The sequence below is a fragment of the Capricornis sumatraensis genome, chromosome 3 (genome assembly GCF_032405125.1).
Source record: "Capricornis sumatraensis isolate serow.1 chromosome 3, serow.2, whole genome shotgun sequence".
NCBI lineage: Eukaryota > Metazoa > Chordata > Mammalia > Artiodactyla > Bovidae > Capricornis > Capricornis sumatraensis.
In genome coordinates, this window is record NC_091071.1 from 106,386,216 (window position 1) to 106,414,020 (window position 27,805).

The 27,805-nt window shown below is 38.1% G+C and overlaps 1 protein-coding gene across 1 annotated transcript in view; it reads left to right on the top strand.

The window, feature by feature from the left end:
- ZRANB3 (zinc finger RANBP2-type containing 3) overlaps nt 1-27,805 on the top strand; it is a 289,988-nt gene that overhangs the window by 171,578 nt on the left and 90,605 nt on the right. The window lies entirely within an intron of this gene.

The following is a 27,805-nucleotide window of genomic DNA, read 5'->3' on the forward strand; positions in this document are numbered from 1 at the left end:
TGCCATTTCCTTCTCTAGAAGATCTTCCTGACCCAGGGATCGAACCCAAATCTCTTGTGTCTCCTAAATTGGCAGGCAGATACTTTACCACTGTGCCACCTGGGAATCCCTTCATGTTTACTAGAGAAAGTCATTTCAAGACTGTTGTCATGCCTCTTAAGGCGTTTTCCTTCAGATTCCATTTCATAAGTTTCAAGTTATTCCTTTCCTTCTTTACCTTGGAAGCACTGTTTCCATAGCCTCTGTTTCAGATCAAGGCACTTCCTGGCATTTTAAGTTAGTTTGTAGAATGTTAATTTTTTTTTTTCCTGTAATGTTCTGAATCTATGAAGTTGTCATTTTCACACTATAATTCTGCAGAAACCAAATTATGGTGAGTTATTCAGTTCTAAACCCTTATTTTATATTTGAAATGTCATGACTATATTAAAAATAAAGTTAAATGAAGCTTGAGGTAAAACAGAACTTTGCCTTTGTAAAGTATATTAAATACATAAATGATGGCAAACAGAGTTATAATACTTATGTGAAGTGATTTTGAGATGAGAGTCTAGGTATAGGTAACTACCTATCTGGCTTGATTTGAAAGGTACAGAGAAAGTATTACTGAATCAGAACATCTCGTATTCAAGATTCCTTACATCACTCACACCACTGGGTTATATTTAGAGGAAGCTGTACATTCAAATATGATTTGAAGAAGACAGCACATTCAGTTTTCAACCAGGAGCGCATTAGAGCTAGAAAGACTTTATGATCAGGTGGTCCCCCTCTGTCATTTTATAGATACCTAGTGAGGTTGAATGGCTTGCTGTCTGTGTGACTTCCTCTTACATTATTTTCACTTTTCCTGGCAGTAAGAAAGACTGAGGCAAGGGTAACTTTAATAAATGTTTTTTACAAAGAAAAAAAGGACACAAGATAGTCCAACCACGCATCCTGTTAGCAGCAGCCACCTCCCTGATGTCGTGCTTGAAGGTTAAGAATATCTTTATAGTAATTTATCAAATTTTATGAACTTTCTTTCTAGCTCATATTTTGTGCCCATTCCACTTCTCAGAAGAAATAGTTTTCTAAATTTTTATGACAGGAAAAATGCTGAGTGATAGTACATATTAAAGGTATGTATGGTCATTCTACACCCACTCCAGTACTCTTACCTGGAAAATCCCATGGGTGGAGGAGTCTGGTAGGCTGCAGTCCATGGAATCGCTAAGAGTCGAACACAATTGAGCGACTTCACTTTCACTTTTCACTTTCATGCATTGGAGAAGGAAATGGCTACCCACTCCAGTGTTCCTGCCTGGAGAATCCCAGGGACGGGGGAGCCTGATGGGCTGCCATCTATGGGGTCGCACAGAGTCAGACACGACTGAGGCGCCTTAGCAGCAGCAGCAGCATGGTCATCCTACAGAAGTGTTAATTAGTAGGTCATGTCAGCATCAGTAAATGTCTTATGTGGAAATGCACTGTACTCTGTCCTCAGCAGCATTGAACTTAATATTCTCAGCTGTGGCTACATAGAGATCAGGTCTGTTCCACTTGCAAATAGCTCAAATCTAAGAAAAATACTTAATATACCAGATGGCAGAGATAAGTTTGAAAAATAAGTAGCTGAAAACTAATAGGATAAATTCTGCACTTGGGCTTAGAATGTCTAATTTGTATGAAAGGATTTGAGAAATCCTCACCTATTATCAGTAGTTCAGTTCACAAAGACTTCTGGTTTTGAATAACCCTAGGCTAAATGAAGTCGCTAAGAGTCGGACTCGACTGAGCGACTTCACTTTCACTTTTCACTTTCATGCATTGGAGAAGGAAATGGCAACCCACTCCAGTATTCTTGCCTGGAGAATCCCAGGGACGGGGGAGCCTAGTGGGCTGCCATCTATGGGGTCGCACAGAGTTGGACATGACTGAAGCGACTTAGCAGCAGCAGCAGGCTAAATGAAAGTCATGTCTATCATAACTGATAAAAATAAAGTAATGTTAGGGCACACTAATCATAATAACATCCAATATAAAGGATGGTTCTACTCTGCTCATTGATTAGACCACAGCTGGAGTATAGTTAAATTTTGAATTAATCCATTCATTCAAAAAATATGTATAGGGTACCTGTTACTGCCATGCTATATGCTAGAGCAGCAGTCTCCAACATTTTTGGGATCAGGAATCGGTTTCATGGAAGAGTTTTTCCACAGACCTAGGGGAGGGAGGGAGAGCAGAATAGTTTCAGGATGATTCAAGTACATTACATTTATTGTGCACTTTATTTCTATTATTTTTACATCAGCTCCATCTCAGATCATCAGGCATTAGATCCTGGAGGTTGGGGACCCCTGCATTAGAGAAAAAACCCAAGTGATCCCAGCCTTCATTGAATTTTCTAGTCAGACACTAACCAGATAATTTTAGTTGTATTGAGTATCATAAAAGGGAAGTAAAAGAAATGAACTAAGCAAGTCAGAAAGAACTGAAGAGGCATCCTGTGAGTAAGGGATACTCATCTGCATTCCAGGAAGAGGAATTTTCTATGGTAAGACCCAGAGCAAGAGAAACTGCTGTGCTTTTGAGAAATTAAAAGAAGTTCAGTTCAGCTGAATATTCTTGAGCTAATTGGTCCTCTTGAGAGGATCTCAAGACAAGATGGAATTAGGCAGGGGTCAGCATTATACAGTCTTGTTCTTCATCATAATAGCAGTAAGAAGGCATTGGAGGGTGTTTTGTGTTTTTAGTTATTACTATTGTGGGTTTTTTTTTTAATTACAGTAAAATAAGCTTGAGAAAATTTCTCACTTTCACCCTTTTTAAGTTTATAGTTCAGTGATAATAAGTACATTCACACTTACTAATGTTGTGCAGCTATCACCACCATCCATCTGTACAACTTTAATGGGCACTGAAACTCTGTGCTCATTAAGAAATAATTTCCCATCCCTACCCCACACCCCAGGCACTGCATTAGGGACTTTAAAGCATGATTATGTTCACAAGTTTTATTTGTTATTTTTTTAGACAATGTTTTCATATGGTTCAGAATTCTAAACCTACAGAAGCGTGTATACTTGGAAAAAAATCTCACTTTCACTGCAGTTTCCCTCCCTTTAGGCAACTGTATAATGGTTTTAATCTTTCTACAGAAATTGTATGCTTTTTCAAACAAATTTGTATTTTTCACTGGCTGTTATAGACATACGCATTTGTAGATACCTTTAGCTTTTTTTTTAGTGGCTTTGTTATTGAGAATATCCATGGTTTCTGGTTGGTAAGAAGTTGAGAAAGTTTGTATACTTTTATTTTTTTAGGAAAGTGGAGTGACAGTTATATGTTCAGAGAAATGGCAAAATTGGGGATTAAAAATTTGGTGAATGTTGATGTGGTGTGAGATTTTGGTGAATGGGGAAATGAGATAATGAGATTAGTGTGGTCAAATCAATGTTGGCACTGAGGAACCATTTGAGCTCAGCAATTCTAGATTTGTAATGGAAGCAGTCTTGTGGCGGAGAGTTTAAAGCGTCTGCCTGCAATGTCGGAGACCTGGGTTCAATCCCTGGGTCAGGAAGATCCCTTGGAGAAGGAAATGGCAACCCACTCCAGTATTCTTGCCTGGAGAATCCCATGGACGGAGGAGCTTGGTGGGCTACAGTCCATGGGTCGCAAAGAGTCGGACATGACTGAGCGACTTCACTTTCACTTTCACTTTCTGTAAGGTATGTCTTCCCAGCATTGTGGGTAGAGACTTGGAAAAGTCTTGGAGCCATCCAAGGTATTTTTTACACTAGCTTTCAATGCATGGACTGTCAGCCAAAGGAAATCATGCTATATTGTTAAAAAAACAAAAGTAATGTGGAGACTCAGAAATGAAAGCAAGGTGAGGAAGTATATTGTAGACATGGTTAAAGTTGACTGAGAGGTGCTGATGAGATAGGCTACATTGGGTGTGAGTGAACAAGTGGGCTAGGAGGACGGGAGTACTGGAGAGTGGAAGGTCTGAATTTCCCAGGTAGGGCTATTTTGCAGGATTGGTTATAGCCACAGGAGTGGAATGACTGGAGTGGATTTTAGAAGGTCACCAGAGACCAGGAATACAAGGAAGTAAAAAGAAAACTAAAAGTCATATTTTAAGAGGCATGTTAACAAATGAAAACATATCTGGGAAAATGTTACCAGAATACTGAGGGGATTTCATATTCATCTCTACAAGTGCCTAATATTATTGATTGCTTGGTATATTTAAGACATTATTTCAGACCTGCTGGCAATACAAAGATGAATAAGGCATAGTGCTTGAACTTACGAAGCTTATAGGAATTTGAAAAAGAAAGACCTAGAGGGAACAAGTCTTTAAATATTTAAAGATCTGTCATGTTTTAAAGGAATTAACTTTTGCTTTGTGGCCTCAGAGAGTAAACTATTATCAAGGAATGAAATTTAATGGGGAGGAAGGTGTTGGCTTAATACAAGAACTTGTAAAATAGGCATGTGTATATTTACTTCTGCTTCACTGACTACGCTAAAGCCTTTCATTGTGTGGATCACAACAAGCTGTGGAAAATTTTTAAAGAAATGGGAATACCCGACTACCTTACCTGTCTGCTGAGAAACCTGTATGCATGTCAAGAAGCAACATTTAGAACCGGACATGGAACAATGAACTAGTTCCAGATTGGGACAGGAATATGTCAAGGCTGTATATTGTCACCCTGCTTATTTAACTTCTGCTCAGAGTATATCATGCCAAATGCCAGGCTGGGTGAGTCACAAGCTGGAATGAAGATTGCCAGAAGTATCAACAACCTCAGAGATGCAGATGATCCCACTCTAATGGCAGAAAGCCAAGAGGAACTAACGAACCTCTTGATGAGGGTGAAAGGAGAGTGAAAAAACTGGCTTAAAATTCAACATTCAGAAAACTAAGATCATGGTACCTGATTCCATAACTTCATGGCAAATAGATGGGGAAAAAGTAGACACAATGGCAGACTTTATTTTCTTGGGCTCCAAAATCACTGTGGATAGTGACTGCTGCTATGAAATTAAAAGAAGTTTGATCCTTCAAAGGAAAGTTATGGCAGAGCCTGATAGTGTATTAAAAAGCAGAGACATCACTGCTGAAGATGGTCCTCATAGTCAAAGTTATGGTTTTTTCCAGTAGTAATGTGCAGATGTGAGAGCTGGACCATAAAGAATGCTGATACCAAAGAATTGATGCTTTCAAACTGTGGTGTTGGAGAAGACTTTTGAGAGTCCCTTGGACTGCAAGGAGATCCAACCAGTCAATCCTAAAGGAAAGCAACCCTGAATATTCATTGGAAGGATGGATTAATGGTAAAGCTGAACCTTCAATACTTTGGCCAACTAATGCAAAGAGCCAACTCATTGGAAAAGACCCTGATGCTGGGCAAGATTGAGGGCAGGAGGAGAGGAGGGCAACAGAGGATGAGATGGTTGGATGGCATCACCAACTCAATGAACATGAGTTTGGGCAAACTCCAGGAGATACTGAAGGGCAGGGCAGCCTGGCATGCTGCCCTTCATGGGTTTCCAAAGAGTTGGACATAACTAAGCTACTGAATAACACCAACAAATGGTTTTCCCAGTAGTCATGTATGGATGTAAGAACTGGGCCATAAAGAAGGCTGAGTGCCAAAGAATTGATGCTTTCAAATTGTGGTGCTGGAGAAGACTCCTTGGAGTTCTTTGGACAGGAAGAAGATCAAACAGTCAATCCTAAAAAAGTCAACCCTGAATATTCACTGGAAGGGCTGATTCTGAAGCTGAAGCTCTAATACTTTGACCACCCGATGCAAAGAGCCAACTCATGGAAAAGACCCTGATGCTGGGAACGATTGAGGGCAGTAGGAGTAGGGGGCAACAGAAGATGAGATGGTTGGATCGCAGCTCTGACTCAATGAATATGAGTTTGAGCACACTTCAGGAGATAATGAAAGACAAGGAAGCCTGGCCTGCTGCAATCCATGAGGTCACAAAAAGTTGGACACGACTTAGCAACTGAACAGGGCTTCCCTGGTGGCTCAGATGGTAAAGAATCTGCCTGCAATGCAGGAGACCAGGGTTCAACCCTTGGGTTGGGAAGCTCCCCTGGAGAAAGGAATGGCAACCCACTACAGTATCCTTGTATGAAGAATTCCATGGACAGAGATAATCCTGTCAAGCTACAGTCCATGGGATCACAAAGAGTCAGGAACAACGGAGCAACTAACACTTTCAACCCTAGAGACTATGCAACAACAATGTAAGTGTGTATGACAATAAAATATATAACACTATACAGTAAAAACGGAATGGAAAAATAGCATAATCCCAACTATACTAACAGGTAAATTGTTTTCTTTTTTTCTGTAATTCTACCCCTATCTGTGTATCTAATAATTTTTATATAGTTTTAAATTTTAACATAGCCTACAGGTGATGCTATCTGCTACTTCACTTAGTGTATCACTTTACCCCATTGTCTTTATAAGTTGTTTTATTTTCTTTATTTTTACTTCTGTAAAGATGAAAGAAAGAGTTAGTCATTCAATTGTGTTGACTCTTTGCAACCTCATGGACTGTAGGCCACCAGGCTCCTCTGTCCATGGGATTCTCCAGGCAAGAATACTGGAGTGGGTAGCCATTCCCTTCTCCAGGGGATCTTCCCAACCCAGGGATTGAACCTGGGTCTCCTCCATTGCAGGCAGATTCTTTAAAGATAAAGATAGTTTATTACTTTGGGGACAATGGTTTATAATTATTTTAACAATTCAAAGAAAACAGTGTTTTTAAATAAGAACAAATCAACTGAACTCTCACTGTCCAGAGATAATCAGCACCTAATGTATCAATATTTTTAAACTTTCCCTCTAGAAAGCCTTTCTATTAGATACATAGGGGTAGGGAGACAGGTAGGTAGATAGGCAGTTTTATATAGATAGAGTCATATTATGCATACTTTTCTGTAATATGCTTTTTCATTGAGCACAATTTTACATTGTCTTCCTTTATCAATAACTAAAATATATCATTTTTATTGGCGACATGGTATTACATTTTATATATAAGATACTCTGCCACAGTTCTCTGGCGGCACAGTGGATAATAATCTGCTTGCCAACATGGGAGACATGGCTTCAGTCTCTCGTCCAGGAAAATTTCACATGCTGCAAAGCAACTAAGCCGGTGCACCACAACTGCTGAACCTGTGTGCTAGAGCCCAGAAGCCACAACTACAGAGCCTGCTTCTGCAACTACTGACGCCCATGAGCCGCAACTGCTGAGCTTGTGTGCCACAAGTATTGAAGCCTGCTCGCCCGAAACCCTACATGCCCTACAGCCCAAATGCCACAGCTACTGAGCTCGCATGCCTAGAGCCTGTGCAACAAGAGAAGTGAGAAGCCTATGCACTGCCACAGCGGGACGCTCCTGCCTCCGCAACTGGGGAGAGTCTGTGCACAGCAGCGAAGATCCAATGCAGCTAAAAATAAATACGTAAAATAATGTTTTTAAAAAGATACTATGCCATGTATTTTAGAGGTATTATCTTTAATTCTTTCAGCAGTGCTACAAGGTTGATGATAATATGTCCATTTTACAGAGGAGTAAACTGAGAATTAGAAAGGTTAAGGAACTTGTCCAAATCACAAAACTAAAAAGTGAAAGAGAAGAAGTTTAAACGCTTTTTGTCACCATTTTTCTTCTATTCTCTTTCCTATATTTGAATTACTTGGTAATTCAGTATCCATGTTTATATAGTTGACTAAATAGAATAAATAGACTAAATTAATGTTGTTCTCTAGTAAATCCAATGGTTGAGTGTTCCTTTCTTGGTCAACTTTTTATCTTTAATTACTCTTTTTATTCTATCTTTTGGTTTTTATATTGCCATCAGTGGTTTTTTTTTTTTTTTCCTTTTTTTTACTCGAAGACTCTAACAGATCTGTCAACTTCCAAAAGGTCATACAAGCACATAAAATAATCTTTTCCTTTTTCCCTTCTTATTTCCTGGAGACCTCCTTCCCATAGCCTTCTGTTCTGCTCCAATCTGGATTGGTTTTTCTTTAGCCATGGTGCGAAGCTGTCTTTTGAGTTTTCTTTTGCATTCTGTATTCGAAGACTTTTCTTTCTTAGTTTATTTTCTGGTCTTTTTAATGTTGTATTATGGGAAAAATTCAGTATACACAAAAGTAGAGAGAAGAAAATAATGAGTCCCCCATGTACTTTTCACATACCCAGTGAGCATCAGCCTTTGTCAACTTATGGCCAGCCTTGGTTTAGCTATACTCTCACTCACCTCTGTGAAAGTGTGTTAGTCACTCAGTCATTTCCAACTTTGTAACCCCATGGACTGTAGCCTGCCAGGTTCCTCTGTCCATGGAATTCTCTAGGCAAGAATACTGCAGTGGGTAGCCATTCCCTTTTCCAGGGGATCTTCCCAACCCTCTTACCTCTACCACCACATGTTATTTTGAAGCAAAGCCTAGATATCACATTTTATCCATAAAATATTTTAATAAATATATCTAGAGAGTAAGGACTCTTTTTAAGAAAAAAGTTATAGTATTATCATGCATAAAAGATTAAAATTAATAATAATCCCTTAATAACATTAAAAAACCTCATCAGTATTTCAATACTCAGTTATTTTGTGAATGTCAGAATTTTACAGTTTCATAAGTTTCTCCCCCATTGTTTGTTTGAGTCAGTACTCAAATAAGGCTTACATGTTACAAATCATAGATCCCACTCTTGATATCCTAAGTCTTTGTTAGTGTTCAGATTTCTCCTCAATTTCTGGGTTTGATTATTTTTAATTTATTGAAAAAACTAAATTGTTGCTGTAATCTGGGTTTTGCTGTTTGCATCTCCACGGTATTGTTTAACATGTTCTTCTGTCCTCTGTATTTGATGCTGAGACTTGAATTTTTTTTAGCAGTTCTGCTTTTCGAAGGATGTTGTGTTTTTCCATTAGAAGGCCTATGATATCTAAGGCCTTCCTTTGTGTAATGTTAGTAGCTGTGAATGTTTGGTACACTGTTTATAATCACTAAACATTGCAAATGGTAATATTTGGATACTCTTTCTTCATTTATTAGCTAACATACCTCTGTAAAGGATCCTCACCTCATCCACTACTTAGACAGTCAGTGGTTCTGTTTGTTTAAAATGGAGAATAGGGCTTCCCTGGCTGCTCAGTGGTAAAGAATCTGCCTGCCAGTGCAGGAGACATGGGTTCAATTCCTGATCCAGGAAGATCCCACGTGCCACAGAGCATCTAAGCCCATGCCCCGCAACTACTGAGTCTGTGCTCTAGAGCTCGATACCGCAACGATTGAAGCCTGCACCCTAGAGTCTATGCTCCGCAACAGGAGAAGCCACTGCAATAAGCCTGCGGACCGCAGCTAGAGGGTAGCCTTCATTTGCTGCGAATAGAGAAAAGCTATGCAGCAACGAAGACCTAACACAGCCAAAATCAATACATAAACATTTAAAAATAGATTAAAAAATGTAAAAGGGAGGGTAAAATGATTAGTTTCTCCCTTTTTGAGTTTTCAAAATAATAAGTTGTTTTGCTAGCATTCTCTAGCAGTGTTTGATGAGGGCTTTATAAAATTTTTATCTGTTTATGGCTGCAGTGAGGCTTTGTTGCCTTCAGGCTTTCACTAGTTGCAGTGAGCAGGGTCTGCTTTCCAGTTGTGGTGTGCAGGCTTCTCATTGCGGTGTCTTATTGCGCAATGCAGGCTGTGGGTGCTCAGTCTTTCAATACTGTGCCTCACTGGCTGTAGAGTCAGTCTCAGTGGTTGTAGCACTTGGGTTTAGATGCTCTCCGTATGTAGGATCCTCCTGGACCAGAGATTGAGCCAATGTTCCTATTCTTAGCTATCATGTCACACTTATTCCCACCTTCTAAAGTACCTGATCTTTTTCATTGCTGACACATTCTAGAATTTTGTGCACACCACTCTTTAGGTCCCTGGTATTCAGCTTTGTCTATTTGTTGGCATTTTCACATTTTTTTTTCCTGCTTGTAGAAGTATGTTAACATTGTTTGTGTTGTTTGATTGTCATTCTATTTTTTCTAGTAGGCTCATGTATTTTTATTTCTTTATACTCATTTTGATTGAGGATGAATGTTTGTTCATTCAGTGCACCATGTTTTAACCAAGACATCTCCTCTATTTACTTTCCGTTTTCCAAAAATTGGATGAAATACTCAACTTCTATTTTTTTTCCTCTCTCTCTCTTTTCTCTCATTTTCTTTGTCCTTGTTATGTAATAGCTTTTAAATTCCTTTCCTTTGACATTATAATAATAGAAACAAGTGATAAATGTGATTAGTTTGTTATGTTTAACCAGCATCTCTTTCCAAACTCTGGTTGTTGTTTTAGCTTTTGCTGGCTAAAGAATTGCTCTCCTCAGTAACTGTGTGGTGTATTCATTAGTCAGTTCATCCATTTGCTGATTAATTCATAAGCTACTTATTGTATGTTAGCCACCATGCGAGGTCTGGGAATACAAAGTTAGGTGAGACATGGTCCTTGCCATGGAGAAGCTTACTCTCAGGGTATTCATGGTTCTAATCTCAGGTTTGCGTGCTGCTGTTAAGTTATGTTATAACCTGGAGTTATTTCTTGAAATAACATATTTTCATTTATCCAGGTAGTTTTTTTTTACTTGCTCCTAAATTTATCTAAATAGCCAGCAAAATAGTTCTTGAATTCATATATTTGTTTATCTCTGTAATTGCAGAAGTACTTTGGGTGAGTAGTTTGCCTCAGCTTATTCAGCTGCTTTTGGTCCTGATTACAGTTACTTTGCTAATTCACATACATCTGGAGATTGGCTCGGCTTAAGAAACATAAAACATAACTTCCATTTATCTGAATTTCTTCTACACATTTGAGCTCCTTTTCACCGAATTGATTCCGAGCGCTTCAGAATCTCCTGTTTTGCAGAGCTCAAGGAACTTTACTAACAGGAAATGAGTGCACTCTTGAGAAGCCATCTGTCCCATGCACATGGCTTGGCTGCATCTGAAATCCTATACTCCCTTAACTGATACAGCAGCCTTTTATATTTTTTCCTTCAATTTCAAGTTTAGAGCACTCGAGTGTCCAGTTATACTGGTAAACATATAAGGTGTTCTGAGCCACCTATTTTGTTTCAGAACACTGGACTTTGCAAAATCCTTCATCTTAAAGTCAGTTCACTAAATGTTAAACATTTCCAAAGCCAATTGTGTGACTGCAGTGAAGAGATAAATTTTTCATGTGTTCTAACAGCATTTTCCATACCTTTATGCGATCAACTGAATATGGTTAGGGTGAAAAAAATAACACAATTTGATGGTTCCTCTTTTCTGCAGCTTGATTACATTGTAATGTGCATTTTGTTCTTTTCATGGTGACACTTTTCCTGAGTTTCAGAGCATCCTAATATTTCAGGATTTGAGGAACAATTTTATGTTCTGTTTACCTAGACTGTTCTCTTTATCAGTTCTACTTAAAATCTCTCTTAGTCTTTTCACTCTGAATAATTCCCATTATTTAGTCTATCTTCCTATAATAGAGCTTTCCTACTTCACTTTTTCCCTCTGGTTTATTTACATTAAATTATTCCCATTTCTAAACATTTTCTTATGAATTAGATAAACTGTAAGACATTAAGAAAAAAACTGAAAGATTTAAATAAATGAAGTGAAACACTGTGTTCATGGACTAGAAGACTCAACATTTTTTAAAAAACCATTTTCCTCAAATCGTTATATAGATTCAATGCAATAACTGAATAATTCTCACTGGAAATTTTAGTATACTATACTTTCTGCCTCCAGCTAGGACTGTAATGGCAGCCCAACTGCCCCACTTCATCTCCTTTTATCTCTCTTATTTTGTTTTTTCCCTTTGTGTCTCTGTCATTGCCTTTTATAGCCTTTGTTGTTGTGTTCAATCAAAAAGTCATGTCCCACTCTTTGCGACTCCAGGGACTGCAGGATACCAGGCTTCCCTGTCCTTCACTGTCTCCTGGAGTTTGCTCAAACTTAGGTTCTTAGAGTCGGTGATGCCATCCAATCATCTCATCCTCTGTCACCCATTCTCCTCCAGCCTTCAATCTTTCCCAGCATCAGGGTCTTTTCCAAGGAGTTGGCTCTTTGCATCGGGTGGCCAAATTATTGGAGCTTCCACATCAGTCCTTCCAATGAACATTCAGGGTTGATTTCCTTTAGGATTGACTTGTTTGATCTCTTCAAGTCTAAGCAACTCTTCTCCACCACAGTTTGAAAGCATCAATTCTTCAGTGCTCAGCCTTCGTTATCTCATATCCATACTTGACTACTGAAAAAATCATAGCTTTGATTCTATGGACCTTTGTTGGTAAAGTAATGTCTCTGATTTTTAATACACTGTCTAGGTTTGTCATAGCTTTTCTTCTAAAGAGCAAGCATCTTTTCATTGCTGCAGTCACTGTCCGCAGTGATTTTAAAGACCAAGAAAATTCAGTCTACCACTGTTTCCACTTTTCCCCATCTATTTGCCATGAAGTAAGTGATGGGGATGGATGCCATGATCTTAGTTTTCTGAATGTTGAGTTTTAAGCCAGCTTTTTCACTCTGCTCTTTCACCTTCATCAAGAGGCTTTTTAGTTCCTCTTTGCTTTCTGCCTTTAGGGTGGTGTCTGCATATCTGAAGTTATTGATATTTCTCCTGGCAATCTTGATTCCAGCTTGTGAATCATCCAGCCCAGCATTTGGCATGATGTACTCTGCATGTAAGTTAAATTAGCAGGGTGACAATATACAGCCTTAATGTACTCCTTTCCCAATTTGGAACCAGTTTGTTGTTCCATGTCCAGTACTAACTGTTGCTTCTTGACCTGCATACAGGTTTCTCAGGAGGCAGGTAAGGTGCTCTGGTATTCCCATCTCTTGAAGAATTTTCCATACTTTGTTGGAGTCTACACAGTCAAAGGCTTTAGCTTAGTCAATGAAGCAGAAGTATATGTTTTTTTGGCATTCTTTTGCTTTGGCTATGATCCAGTGGATGTTGGGAATTTGATCTCTGGTTCCTCCGTCTTTTCTAAATCCAGCTTGAACATCTGGAAGTTCTCAGTTCAGATGCTGTTGAAGCCTAACTTGAAGGATTTTGAGCATTACCTTGCTAGCATGTGAAATGAGTGCAGTTGTGTGGTAGTCTGAACATTGTTGGCATTACCCTTCTTTGGGATTAGAATGAAAAATGAACTTTTCCAGTTGTGGCCAGTTCTGAGTTTTCCAAATTTGCTGACAAATTGAGTGCAGCACTTTAGCAGCAGCATCTTTTAGGATCTGAAATAGTTCAACTGGAATTCCATCACTCCACTAGCTTTGTTTGTAGTAATGCTTCCTAAGGCCCACTTAACTTCACATTCCAGGATATCTGGCTCTAGGTGAGTGACCATACCATCATGGTTATCTGGGTCATTAAAACTTTTTTGGTACAGTTCTTCTGTGTATTCTTGCCACCTCTTCTTAATTTCGTCTGCTTCTGTTAGGTCCTTGCCATTTCTGTCCTTTATTGTGTGCATCTTTGCATGAAATGTTCCATTGGTATCTGTAATTTTCTTGAAGAGATCTCTAGTCTTTCCCAATGCCAACTGGAGTTAGACAAAGCAGAGATCAAATTGCTGACATGCTTTTGACTATAGAAAAAGCAAGAGAATTTAAAAAAAATAATGTACTTCCTCTTCATGCTTCATGTACTTGCTTATCTGGCAATAGGAAGTCTCCATTGTACCAAGTCATAGTCTCCAAGGTACCAGATTCTCTGCATACACAGACACCAAGAGGCTGGCAGGTTCATCTAACTTGCTTATGATCTGCTGAAATGTGAGGAGAGGTGTTTCTATTTGTTGTCAATCTCCTGTTTAACAGAAGGATCACTACAGCATTTTCCACAAACTGTATTAAAACAAAATCCATAAGGTTGCTAATTTAGAAGGAAATGGGGCTTCTGCAGTTTCGTTTTGCTTGGTTTTGTTTTATATACAATGATACAAAGTTAATTTAAGATGTAGAGTTGGGAGAAGTGGTTTGGATAAAAAATTTGAAAGGGTCCTTGTGGATATTCATTTCTGGCCATCAAGATGTGGATGCACATTTCTTAAAATTCTCACATATTATATATTTTCCGCCTGCAAAAATATGAGAAGCAATACCACACTGGTAGGGGAAGCAAACCTTGCCTCTCGCTGGCAGCCATGATGGGCCCTGAGGCTGTATGCAGCAGAGTCAACATGGTGACAAGACAGTCTTGCAGGGACACTCACCCTTGAAGGAAAGGGCACTTTGACTGTGCTGTGTGCTAGGATTCAGGAATGAACAGTGAAAGAGGAATTGAAACAGTGAAAGAACTGCTTAATTAAGAGCAGTAGAAGTATTGGCTTTGGAAAATCTGGTTTTCATAAACCAGAATCGAAAGAAAGTCTAAACCCAGTATTGCTTACTTTGCTCACTATAGGTCTAGTGAGGTAATCTGGCAATACACAGGTCAGGGTAGGAAAAGTAAGCAACTCAGGGGTGAGATATGACTCCTTTAGAGCAAAAAAGGGGACAGTCTTCCATTACCAAATACCACTTCTGTCAGGGCCTTTATAACATGCATTGTTCTCACCCCAGTCTTAACATTTTGATAAGGACTTTATTGTTTTTTTTTACCAACTTATTGCTTGAAATGATAATATAGCCTGTCTGCTGTTTCTAGACTGTGGTATATTTTCCTAGTGGTTTGGTTTAAAAAAAAATAGTGCTTAATTAAAAAAAAAATTCTCAAAGAATTAAAGGAAGATGTGGAAAAAGTCTAGAAAATGATGAATGAACAAAATGGAAATATTAATAAAGAGAAAACTTTAAAAATTCTAAAAAGAAATTCTGGAGCTTAAAAGTAAAATAACTGAAAAGAAAAATTCCCTAGAGGAATTCAAAAGCAGATTTGATCAGGCAGAACTTGTCTCCAATTTTTCTATCCCTTCTTTTTTTTTTGATGTTCTTTTTCAAGCCTTTATCAAGTGTAGTAGAAAAACTTGTATACATATATATAAATATGTATAATATTTATATTTTAGAAAACTTACAAATTTTTGTCTAACTAAAAAAATTAACGACATTTTGGTTCCACTTGTTTGACTTAGTATGAATAGAATGCTAGATTTCTAATTAAGAAATAGATACACAACAAGCAGCAAAGGTTTACTGAATAGCATAGGGAACTATAGTCAATATCTTGTAATAACCTGTGATGAGAAATAATTTCAAAAGTCATATATGTGTATTTGTATAACTGAATCACCTTGCTCTGCACCTGAAACATTGTAAGTCAACTATACTTCAATAAAATATATATATTTTAAGAAATTAAAAGATAAAAAGAATCAGAGAACGTGAAGATAAAACAATGGAAAATTTCAAATCTGAGAAAAAGAAAGAGAAATGAGGAAAAGTGAACAGAACCCATAGGATCTCTGTGCATTGTGGATTCCCAAGAGAAATGAGAAGAAAAGGGCTGAGATTATTTGAAGAAATAAGGACTAAAAACTTCCTGAATTTGATGGAAGACATTATAAACGTCCAGAAAGTTCAACAGACTCTGGAGTAAAATAAACCAAAGGTGGCCCATATCCAGATACATTATGATCCAGCTTTCTAAAGACAAAGAGAATCTTGATAGCAAAAGCAAAGCAACCCAATGTGTAGAAGGGATCCTTAGAATGATTATTAGCTGATGTCTTAATCAGAAATTTTGGAGGCCAAAAGTCAGTGAGCTGATACACCATGTGATTCAGGAGTTTCACTTCCGGCTGTATTCCCAAAATAATTAAATGCAGGGTAGTGAAAAGGTATTTGTGCCCTTATTCATAGCAGCATTATTCACAGTAAGTTAAACAGCTTGTTTACAATAAGCAAATCAAGTATCCATGAATGAATGGATAGGCAAAATGTGTTTTATACATACAATGGAATATTCAGTCTCAAAGAAGAAGGAAATTCTGACATAAGCCACAACATGGATGAATCCTGAGGACATTATGATAAGTGCAATAAACCAGTCTCCAACAGACAAATGCTGTGTGAATCCACTTATGTGATCTACCTGATTAAAATCATAGAGACAGAAAGTAGAACGGTGCTTGCCATGGGTTGCGAGTAGGAGAGAATGAGGAGTTATTGTTTAATGGGTATATGCTTTGGGTTTTACAAGATGAAATTTATGAAGATGACCAGTGGCAATGGTTATGTAGCATTATGAATGTATTTAATACCATTGAACTGCATACTTAGCAATGGTCAAGATGGTAAATTTTATGTATATTGATCACAATTTAAAAAATGAAAAAATCAATTAAAAATGGATTGTAAACTAAATTGTAAAACCTGAAACTATAAAACTCAAAGAAAACAAAGGAACACATTATGACTTAGAGTTAGGCAAATATTTTTATACAGGATGCAAAAAACATGTACTGTGAAAGATAAAAGTGATGAATTTTACTTCATAAAAATTGAACAAGTCTCTTCCAAAGACACTGGTAAGACAATGAATGGATAATACACAGACAAGAAGAAATTATTTGTAAAGTACATATTTGATAAAGGAATATATAAATTCATATATGTGTATCAATACATGTATTTTAAAATATACAAAAGAAACTTATAAAAGAACATGTCAGATCTCTCAAAACTCAGTTACAAAACAAGGAGATATCAAAAAGATAAGGTGAGATCAAAAAAGCACTTGAAAAGATGCAACATCATTAGTCATTAGAGAAATGCTAGTTAAAACTGCAATGAAATACATGCATTAGAAAGATAAAACTTTTACAAATTGAAAATACCAAATGATGTTAATGCATGATGCCAAAGAGCTGGAATTCACATACATTAATGATGGGAATATAAAATAGCATATGTTTATTTGGAAAAAAGTATGTCAATTTTTTATAAAGTTAAACATACACTTAACATACCACCCAGCAATCCCATTTTGAATATTTAGTTGAGATAAATGAAAACATATGTTCATTCAAAAATATGTATGCAAATGTTTACAGCAGTTTTATTTAATAGTCACTTAAAACTTCAAACAATCCAGATGTCCTTCAGCTGGTAAATGTACAAACAAATCATAAAATATCCATGCAGTGGGATATATTACTCAGCAATAAAAAGGAATGAACTACTTATATATCCAGCAGTACACATAAATTTTAAATACAGTGTGCTAAGTGAAAGAAATCCGATTTAAAGGCTGCATACTATATGATTCTGTTTATATACCATTATGGAATGTGCAAAACTGAGGGACAGAAAACAGGTCAGTGTTTCCCAGGAACTGGGAGTGGAAGAAAGGGATTGCTACAAAAGGACAAAAGAGAAGTTAACTTTGAAAAAGAAAATCAGAAGCTGGTTTCCAAAGTTGACTCTGTGTATGCTTGTGTGTACATGTTTCAGGAACAAAGATAAGTGTACATGTTCTTTACCACGCTTCCTATTTTATCATCTTAAGCTAATTGTGCTCAGTCATGTTTGTCTCTTTTGTGACTCTACGTACTACAGCCCTCCAGGCTTGTCTGCTGCTAAGCTGCTAAGTCACTTCAGTCGTGTCCGACTCTGTGCGACCCCATAGACAGCAGCCCACCAGGCTCCGCCGTCCCTGGGGTTCTCCAGGCAAGAACACTGGAGTGGGTTGCCACTTTATGCGAGGGATTTTACAGACAAGAATATTAGAGTGAGTTGCCATTTCCTCCTCCAGGGGATCCTTCTGACCCAGGGAAGGAACTGGTGTCGTTTGTGTCTCCTGCATTGGCCGGGATTCTTTTAATACTGAGCCACCTGGGAAATCCCTTGTAAGCTACTATTAAGTGCTTATTAAGAAATGCCTCTTTTAAACTATACATGGTGAAAAAGAAAGATACAAAGAAGTTTCTATTTATTCTTGTTTAGAATTGGAGAAGGAAATGGCAACCCACTCCAGTATTCTTGCCTGGAGAATACTATGAGCAGAGGAGCCTGGCAGGCTACAGTCCATGGGGTAGCAAGAGTTGGACACGACTTAGCAACTAAGAGAGAGAGAGAGAGAGCAAAGGAGAAACAAATTTTTACTTACCTTGTAAATGTGAATGAGGAAATGGCTGTATTAATTCCAAAAGAAGTTTAAAGAGTCATGCTTCATTACTTCTTTAGAAACCTTTGAAATTTTGTTGTTGTTATTAATTTTGGGTTGTTAGGAATTGAATTTCCTTTATGTTTAAATGTTTATTTCTACCCTAAACCAAACTGCTGCAACTTTGTCCTTTACATTTTTTTCTTATTCATTTATACCTTTCCTCTTTCATGGATACACCTTATTTCATTGCCATTGTACTTGCTTTGTGAGATGAGCACACTCATCTCACATGCTAGCAAAGTAATGCTAAAATTCTCCAAGCTAGGCTTCAACAGTACATGAACTGAGAACTTCCAGATGTTCAAGCTGGATTTAGAAGAGGCAGAAGAACCAGAAATCAAATTCCCAATATCCGTTGGATCATAGAAAAAGTAAGAGAATTTCAGAAAAACATCTGCTTCATTGACTACGCCAAAACCTTTGACTGTGTAGATCACAACAAACTGTGGAAAATACTTAAAGAGATGGTAATACCAGACCCCTTGACCTGCCTCCTGAGAAATCGGTATGTAGGCCAAGAAGCAACGATTAGAACAGATAAGGAACAGCAGATTGGTTCCAGATTGGGAAAGGAGTACATCAAGGCTGTATATTGTCACCCTGCTTATTTAATTTATATTCAGAGTATATCGTGCTAAATGCTGGACCGGATGAAGCACAAGCTGGAATCAACATTGCAGGGAGAAATATCAATAACCTCAGATATGCAGATGACACTACCCTTATGACAGAAAGTGAAGAGGAACTAAAGAGCCTCCCTCTTGTTGAAGGTGAAAGAAGAGAGTGAAAAAGCAGGCTTAAAACTCAGCATTGAAAAGGCTAAGATTATGGCATCCATTCCCATCACTTCATGGCAGACAAATGGGGAACAATGGAAACAGTGACAGACTTTATTTTCTTGGGCTCCAAGATCGCTGCAGATGGTGACTGCAGCCATGAAATTAAAAGACGTTTACTCCTTGGAAGAAAAATTATGACAAACCTAGACAGCATATTAAAAAGCAGAGATATTACTTTGCAAGCAAAGGTCCGTCTAGTTAAGGCTATGGTTTTTCCAGTGGTCATGTATGGATGTGAGAGTTGGACCGTGAAAGAAGCTGAGCACCAAAGAATTGATGCTTTTGAACCGTGGTGTTGGAGAAGACTCTTGAGAGTCCCTTGGACTGCAAGGAGATCAAACCAGTCCATCCTAAAGGAAATCAGTCCTGAATATTCATTGGAAGGACTGATGCTGAAGCTGAAACTCCAGTACTTTAGAGTTTTAAAGAACTGACTCACTGGAAAAGACTCTGATGCTGGGAAAGATTGAAGGCAGGAGGAGAAAGGGATGACAGAGTATGAGATGGTTGGATGGCATCACCGACTCGAGGGACATGAGTTTGAGTAAGCCCTGGGAGTTGCTGATAGACAAGGAAGCCTGGCGTGCTGCAGTCCATGAGGTTCCAAAGAGTTGAACATGACTGAGCAACTGAACTGAACTGTATTTGTTTTATAATTTTCTTTCCTTCCCATGAAACTAATGAACCTTAAACTTGAGAATCCCTTGCTTATATAGGACTCTTTCAAGGCTCTGGGAAGATCTTGGGCAATTTTCACCATTTTGTGTCTTGTAAAATTTATAGAAGTAATCTATTTAATCTTAATCGATTGAAAGATCTCTTTTCAGTTCATCATTTTCATATATATGTACATACATAGACATGTGTATTTATTTAATTGTCTGGTGGTGTTGGAGGTCAACAAGCATTTTATGTATCAGGCTAAGAGGAAATGGTATTGGGGTACATTTTGTTCGAGTTTGTGTAATTCTGAGTAATTTCCTTTGTTTAGACATTGTTAGGTGATAGTCCACCATGCCAGTGTAGGAATGGCTTCCAGGAACACTCATAGTGCAAGGACGGCCGTTGTACTGCAATGTGAACTTGTCCTCCATCACCTGTACTGGAAGAATATGCGTAGTGGAGGGAAACAAGGTTGAAATATACAGAGCCAGAGGATTAATACATAAATAATTCCAATTCTTACAGCTCACATATGGTAGAATCTTGATGGAAGTGTTTTCAAGTTTGACCGTTTCAAAAAATTTTTATACAACATGCTGATCAATTATGAACCTAAAACTTATTATTAATAAATAAAATTTGATAATCCATGCTTGAGTAAACCTGAATTACCCTGTTTCTTCAAAGAAAATATTACAGAGTTATTCTATGAAGAGGTAATCAAAGTGTAAGCAGTGGAAATTGTAAGAAAAACATTATAGTTGTGATATAGTTGTATCCAGTTAATTAATAAAAATCTTTTCCTGAATTTGGAAATTTTTTTCCTGAAAATGCATGTAGATATTTATAAGCTTTTTAAGTTGTGAAATTTGTTGTAATATTTCCTGAATTGAATTTTTTAAATTACAAAAGCATTTGCTTATTATAAACAGTTAAGACAGAATACAGGCATACTTCATTTCATTGCGCTTCTCACATAACTTTTTTATATATTAATTGAAAGTTCTGGTAATCCTGCATCAAAGAAGTGTATCAGCACCATTTTTCAAATATTATTTGCTCACTTCATGTCTCTGTGTCACATTTGGATAATTCTCATAATAATTCAAACATTTTCTTTATTATTATAGTTGTGATGGTATCTGTGATCAGTGATCTTTAATGTTATATAAAAATATTATGACTGAAGGTTCAGATGATAGCTAGTATCTTATAGCAATAAAGTACTTTTATTATAGTATATACATTGGTTTTTTAGACATAACGCTATTGCACACTTAAGAGGATACAGTATAGTATAAGCATAACTTTTATATGCACTAGGAAACAAAAAAATTTTTGTGACTCGCTTTGTTGTGATATTGCTTCATTGCTGTGGTCTGGAACTAAATCCAGAGTATCTCTGAATTATGCCTATAAAAACAAAATGGGAGTTTTAATAAAAAAAAAGCCAGTTTCTATGTTAACCCCTTATAATCACCATTACCTCCAAGATAAGCAATGTTATTTTGATGTGTATTCTTCTGGCACTGTTTCCATTATTATACAGATATATAAACATGTACAGATACATACACAGATATATAACCTTTCATATTAAACATATTACCCTGAGCCTTCAGTTTTTTATCTGTCTTATATCATTGATGTTTTTCTTCATACATATAATCTAACTGGTTCTTAGTAAATACTTGTTTAAGTGAAGTCGCTCAGTCATGTCTGACTCTTTGTGACCCCATGGACTGTAGCCTACCAGACTTCAATGTCCATGGAATTTTCCAGGCAAGAATACTGGAGTGGGTTGCCATTTCCTTCTCCGGGGGATCTTCCCGACCCAGGGATCGAACCCGGGTCTCCTGCATTATAGGCAAACACTTTATCCTCTGAGCCACCAGGGAAGCCCTTAAATAGTTGTTTAATAGTCCATATTTCACATGACTTACATTCTGTTTAACCATTCCCCCCAAAGACTGGACCTTCTCATTTTACACATTTTAGCAGCTGAGAATCACGCAAGAAAAGGCTAAGACCTAAAGTCAGAAATGTTTTTTAGTCCCAGAATCTCCTGTTTTTGTACACCATACCCCCCAACACACACACGAACTCAAGCATATCAAAATAATCCCAAGAACGTGAAATACAATGTTCGTATTATTATATGAAAGTTGAGTTTTAGTCAAGTCAGACTTTGGAGTCAGATTATTAAACTCAAATTCCATTACCCCCATTACCATCTGTGATACCGTGGACAAATTCCTCAACCTCTCTTTGCATCTGTTTCTCATTCATAAAATAGGGATGATAACTGGGGCTTTAGCTGTCTTCTAGAGTTGTTGAAAGTTAAATGAATTATTTCATGGAATACCCTTACTAAAGCTATTGCCATGGCCTTTAATGCTATAATTGTGTAGGTATTTCTTAAATACATATTACGTTTGCACTTTGTTTTGGGATTTTGGAGCCAAAAAGTTTTCTTTTTACTTCATTTCTGATACTTTTTAAAAAGTCTCACATGCCTTTGAAAATTCCTTGGCCCTAGCCAGGGACAGGGGAGCTTGGTGGGCTGCCATCTATGGGGTCGCACAGAGTCAGATACGACTGAAGTGACTTAGCAGCAGCAGCAGCAGCAGCAGCCCAAGATTTAAAGCAGTCTGACCTCAGCTCAGGCACCTTTTGCTAAGATCAGTCTCCCTAGTGGGCTCTGGTGTGGGGGAATCCTGGAAATGTTCAGGGCACAGACTGAAATGCAAATCCTCTGCACTTTTTTATGTTAATCAGTTCAGTTCAGTTCAGTCACTCAGTCCCATCCGACTCTGCGACCCCATGAATCGCAGCACGCCAGGCCTCCCTGTCCATCACCATCTCCCAGAGTTCACTCAAACTCATGTCCATCGAGTCCGTGATGCCATCCAACCATCTCATCCTCTGTCGTCCCCTTCTCCTCCTGTCCCCAATCCCTCCCAGCATCACAGTCTTTTCCAATGAGTCAACTCTTCGCATGAGGTGGCGAAAGTACTGGAGTTTCAGCTTTAGCATCGTTCTTTCCAAAGAAATCCCAGGGCTGATCTCCTTCAGAATGGACTGATTGGATCTCCTTACAGTCCAAGGGACTCTCAAGAGTCTTCTCCAACACCACAGTTCAAAAGCATCAATTCTTTGGCACTGAGCCTTCTTCACAGTCCAACTCTCAGATCCACACATGACCACAGGAAAAACCATAGCCTTGACTAGACGGACCTTTGTTGGCAAAGTAATATCTCTGCTTTTGAATATACTATCTAGGTCCGTCATAACTTTTCTTCCAAGGAGTAAGCGTCTTTTAATTTCATGGCTGCAGTCACCATCTGCAGTGATTTTGGAGCCCCCCAAAATAAAGTCTGACACTGTTTCCACTGTTTCCCGATCTATTTGCCATGAAGTGATGGGACCAGATGCCATGATCTTCGTTTTCTGATGTTGAGCTTTAAGCCAACTTTTTCACTCTCCTCTTTCACTTTCATCAAGAGGCTTTTTAGCTCCTCTTCACCTTTCTGCCGTAATGATGGTGTCATCTGCATATCAAAGGTTATTGATATTTCTCCCAGCAATCTTGATTTCAGCTTGTGTTTCTTCCAGTCCAGCGTTTCTCATGATGTACTCTGCATATAAGTTAAATAAGCAGGGTGACAATATACAGCCTTGACATACTCCTTTTCCTATTTGCAACCAGTCTGTTGTTCCATGTCCAGTTCTAACTGACTTGCATACAGATTTCTCAAGAGGCAGGTTAGGTGGTCTGGTATTCTCATCTCTTTCAGAATTTTCCACAGTTTCTTGTGATCCACACAGTCAAAGGCTTTGGCATAGTCAATAAAGCAGAAATAGATGTTTTTCTGGAACTCTCTTGCTTTTTCCATGATCCAGCGGATGTTGGCAATTTGATCTCTGCTTCCTCTGCCTTTTCTAAAACCAGCTTGAACATCAGGGAGTTCACGGTTCACGTATTGCTGAAGCCAGGCTTGGAGAATTTTGAGCATTACTTTACTAGCATGTGAGATGAGTGCAATTGTTCGGTAGTTTGAGCATTCTTTGGCATTGCCTTTCTTTGGGATTGGAATGAAAACTGACCTTTTCCAGTGCTGTGGCCATTGCTGAGTTTTCCAAATTTGCTGGCATATTCAAATCTTTCAGGATTTGAAACCGCTCAACTGGAATTCCATCACCTCCACTAGCTTTGTTCATAGTGATGCTTTCTAAGGCCCACTTGACTTCACATTCCAAGATGTCTGGCTCTAGATTAGTGATCACATCATCATGATTATCTGGGTCGTGAAGATCTTTTTTGTACAGTTCTTCCGTGTATTCTTGCCACCTCTTCTTAATATCTTCTGCTTCTGTTAGGTCCATCCCATTTCTGTCCTTAAATTGAGACCATCTTTGCATGAAATGTTCCCTTGCTATCTCTAATTTTCTTGAAGACATCTAGTCTTTCCCATTCTGTTGTTTTCCTCTATTTCTTTGCATTGATTGCTGAAGAAGGCTTTCTTATCTCTTGCTATTCTTTGGAACTCTGCATTCAGATGCTTATATCTTTCCTTTTCTCCTTTGCTTTCCGCCTCTCTTCTTTTCATAGGTATTTGTAAGGCCTCCCCAGACAGCCACTTTGCTTTTTTGCATTTCTTTTCCATGGGGATGGTCTTGATCCCTGTCTCCTGTACAATGTCATGAACCTCAGTCCATAGTTCATCAGGCACTCTATCTATCAGATCTAGTCCCTTAAATCTATTTCTCACTTCCACTGTATAATCGTAAGGGATTTGATTTAGGTCATACCTGAATGGTCTAGCGATTTTCCCTACTTTGTTCAATTTAAGTCTGAATTTGGTAATAAGGAGTTCATGATCTGAGCCACAGTCAGCTCCCGGTCTTGTTTGTGTTGACTGTACAGAGCTTCTCCATCTTTGGCTGCAAAGAATATAATCAGTCTGATTTCGGTGTTGACCATCTGGTGATGTCCATGTGTAGAGTCTTCTCTTGTGTTGTTGGAAGAGGGTGTTTGCTATGACCAGTGCATTCTGTTGGCAAAACTCTATTAGCCTTTGCCCTGCTTCCTTCCGCATTCCAAGGCCAAATTTGCCTGTTATTCCAGGTGTTTCTTGACTTCCTACTTTTGCATTCCAGTCCCCTGTAATGAAAAGGACATCTTTTTTGGGTGTTAGTTCTAAAAGGACTGGTAGGTCTTCATAAAACCGTTCAACTTCAGCTTCTTCAGCATTGCTGGTTGGAACTTTATTATATAGAGCAGAGGTAGGTTCACTGCAAAATTGAGTGAAAAGTACAGGGAGTTCTGATATATCCTCTGTCCTCAGACATCTACAACCTCCCCCACCATTGAAATTCTGCAACACAATGCACATTTTTACAATCATTGCACTCCACTGACACATCATTATCATCCTGTGTCCATAGCTTATGTTAGGGTGCACCCTCAGTATTGCACGTTCTATGGATTTTGACAGAGGTGCAATGGCATGTATCCACTATTGTGGTATACCATAGAATAGTTCCACTGCCCTGAAAATTCCCTGTGTTCCACCCAATCATCCTTACCTCCTCTGTAGTCCCTAGGAGCCATTTATCTTTTTACTGTCTCCATAGGTTTGCCTTCTTGACTGTGCTGGGTGGTTGGAATCATACAGTGTAGCCTTTTCATATTAGCTTCTTTCACTTAGTTATATGCATTTAAGTTTCCTCCAAAGCTTTTCATGATTTCATAGTTCATTCTTTTTTAGCACTGAGCAGTATCTTTTTTCTTATTATATGGAATTCTAAACATAAGATTTTTTTTCCTGTTCTATTTTTTCTCAGTTTTATTAAGATATATTTGACAGGTATTAGTTTTTTTTAACCATGATGCCAAAATGTAATTATCTTGATTGTGAATGGAAAAATAGGTGACAGAATTGAGTAATAGCAAATATTTTTCTATTTTTAAAAAAAAAAGAAATTTATTTTAATTGGAGAACAATTACTTTACAATATCGTGATGGTTTTTGCCATACGTCTTATGAATTGGCACATCTATACCTATGAGTAGATATACGTGTGTCGCCTCCATCATAAAACCCCCTGCCCAACTCCCTCTCTACCCCGTCTCTCCATACTGTCACAGAGTGCTGGCTGTAGGTACCCTGCTTCATACAGCAGACTCGGCACTGGTTATCTGCTGTACATACGGTACTGCGTATATTTCAATGCTGTTCTCTCAAATCATCCCATCCTCTCCCTCTCCCACTGAGTCCAAAAATCTGTTCTTTACATCTGTGTCTCCTTTGCTGCCCTGTACACAGGATCATATGTACCATCTTCAGATCCCATATATATGCATTAATAAATGGTATTTGTCTTCTTTGTGACTGATTTCACTCTGTATAATAGGCTCTAGGCTCACCCATCTCATTAGAACTCACTCAAATGCATTGGCTTTTATAGCTGAGTGACATTCCCCTGTGTGTACATACCACAACTTCTTTATCCATGTATCTGCCGATGGACAGCTAGGTTGCTTCCGTGTTCTAGCTATTGCAAACAGTGCTGCATTGAACACTGGGGTTATCAATGTGTAAAGTTTTAATTGTGTGCAGACATAAAACATTAAAGGAAGTCAAAATACTTCAGTGAACAGATTTCAGTAATTCAACTTATAGCAGTTGTAACTAAACTTACTTTTTTTTACAATGCCAGCACTTAGTTTTTTTTTTTTTTAAAAGAAATACAAGGAAGAATTTCTTATTGATGACAACTAAATGGTGTCTGTCATTTTATCACACAGAAGTTTCATCCATTCACTATACGTTTCTAATCAGTTCTACATGCAAATACATGTTTTTAATGTTTGGGGTACTATTCCTGTATGTTTGCTATCAAAATACATAAACCTAAAAAAAAATCAGTATCAGCAATTTATAGGTTTCTCAAAATAACACTATGTATTAAAATACCACCAAATCCCACTAAAATGAAGCTATTTAATTGTTAATATTAATAATTGTAATGCAACCTAACAGGAAATTTTCCTTTGTTAATTATTCTCTTGTAGCTATTTTCAGTAGTTTTGGCTCCCAGAAGACCATTGTGAATTTTGTGGACTTGTGTGGGGTTGTCACAGTGATAAAGGGATGCTATTAGGCCAGCTGTCTTGCTGTCCAAGTTCAGTACATCCACCAAATGTAATACCTACCCCTGGTGCTTGGTGCTTCCAACTCCTGATCTCAAAGATCTAGAGGATAATTTCCCTTTTGCAAACATTTTTGAGGTGTTGCTTGCTTTCTTTTGTCATCTACTGCTTGTCTGACTTCTAAACATTTGTTGAATATCCTCTGATGTTTTCTCTCCCAATCTCTTGTTCATAAGTCATTTGTACCTTTTTCCCTGCCTTTGCTCTCAATTCAGTGGTTCAAAGGAAGAAGAGCTCACCAGATCTGTCTGCTGGGCATAAAAGCTCAGTGGGAGATAATGTTGCCTCCTATAATTGTAGAAAATGTTTTAGGTGGTTTTGGTTGGTACATAGCCTGACTGGTGTTCTGGCAGTTAGTGCTTAATTAGGGCTAGATCTGCTAAACACAGTGCCTTATGTGAGGTCACCCAAAATGCCAGTGGTATTCAGGGTTATCAGTTTTGCTCAGCCTTATATTCAGTTCAGTCACTCAGTCATGTCTGACTGTTTGCAAACCAATGAACTGCAGCACACCAGGCCTCCCTGTCCATCACTAACTCCCGGAGCTTGCTCAAACTCATGTCCATTGAGTCAGTGATGCCATCAAACCGTCTCATACTCTGTCGTCCTCTTCTCCTCCTGCCTTCCATCTTTCCCAGCATCAGGGTCTTTTCTAATGAATCAGCCACGTATTAACTCAACGTAAACACTATGCTTAAACATTAACATTTCCTGTAGCTGAGAGTAATGTATAATCTTATTCATTACTATTTCTAAAGAAGAGTTTTTTGAAACTAATTTGCATTCAGTAATAAAACTAAAAACAGTATCATGGCTCCTTATCTTAAAAGGAAGAGCACATTGAATAAATTGTTTTCTTACTCTAGCATCCAGCTTTGCTACATTTT